We start from the raw sequence: 943 nt of genomic DNA, 5'->3' as shown, positions 1-943 counted from the left end.
CTGCCCCCCGTGCCCCCCCTGCCCGCCGCCATGCCCTTGCCCGCCGCCGTGCCCTTGCCCACCACCGTGCCCTTGCCCACCTCCCAAGCCCTGTGTCAAGCCCTGTCCTCCTAAGTGTCCACCGCCAGAGTGAGCGCCAGGCGACAGGGTACCGGCCAGCCCCGCCGCCATCCCCACCGCCTGCCACACCCATCACCGTCACCTGCCACCGTGTTCGCCACCTCGAGCCTGAGAGCTGAAGCCATGAACTGACAAGTAAACGTGTCCCTCTGCTGTGCAAGTCCTCCTCCTTCTGGGTTTTTTGGGGCGTCTTTGGTTGATCTGCTTGTTGGGTTCTAGCACTAAACCAGCTCCGAGAAGCGACCCCTGGGGACCGAGGTTAGAACCCGTCCCTCACGACCAACCACCTTTGCAGACGGTGTCCCCAGCCCTTTGCAGACGGTGTCCCCTGCTGAAGTGAGGGGAGCGGCATCTTCTCAGGGGAGCACCCTGGGAACTCCTCCCTGTGAGAGCACAGCCGGGGGAGTTTGAAGTTTGGTTTAATGATGAGTGGCTGACCCCAGGGTCCCACAGGACACGCAGGAGGGAGGGGATGTGAGGGGCAGGGGGCGGGGCGCCAGGACAGGTCCCGGAGCCTCAGCAAAGGAAGCCCGAAGCCTCTGCTTTCAGTCCCGTCGTGCAGAGCTTGGGCACAGGCCTCCGAAAGCCGGGTTTAAACTCGAGCTCTGCTCCTGGCAGCTCTGCGACCCTCGGCCAGCTGCTCGACTTCTGAGCCTTCGCTGTTCCTTCTCTCTGAGAGGGACAGTGGCGCTCACGGTGCCGGCGTTTCAGGGCTGTAGTGAGGCTTCGGGAGTGAAACGCCCAGCGCCTGGCCTCCGGGACGTGGCGAATGCGTGGTGCGGGGAGCACCTGCCCAGGTGGGACGCGGCCGCCCTGTGCTCTC

The sequence above is a fragment of the Pteropus alecto genome, unplaced genomic scaffold (assembly GCF_000325575.1).
Source record: "Pteropus alecto unplaced genomic scaffold, ASM32557v1 scaffold49, whole genome shotgun sequence".
In the NCBI taxonomy this organism is placed as follows: domain Eukaryota; kingdom Metazoa; phylum Chordata; class Mammalia; order Chiroptera; family Pteropodidae; genus Pteropus; species Pteropus alecto.
Note: the sequence above shows the minus strand (reverse complement) of the source record.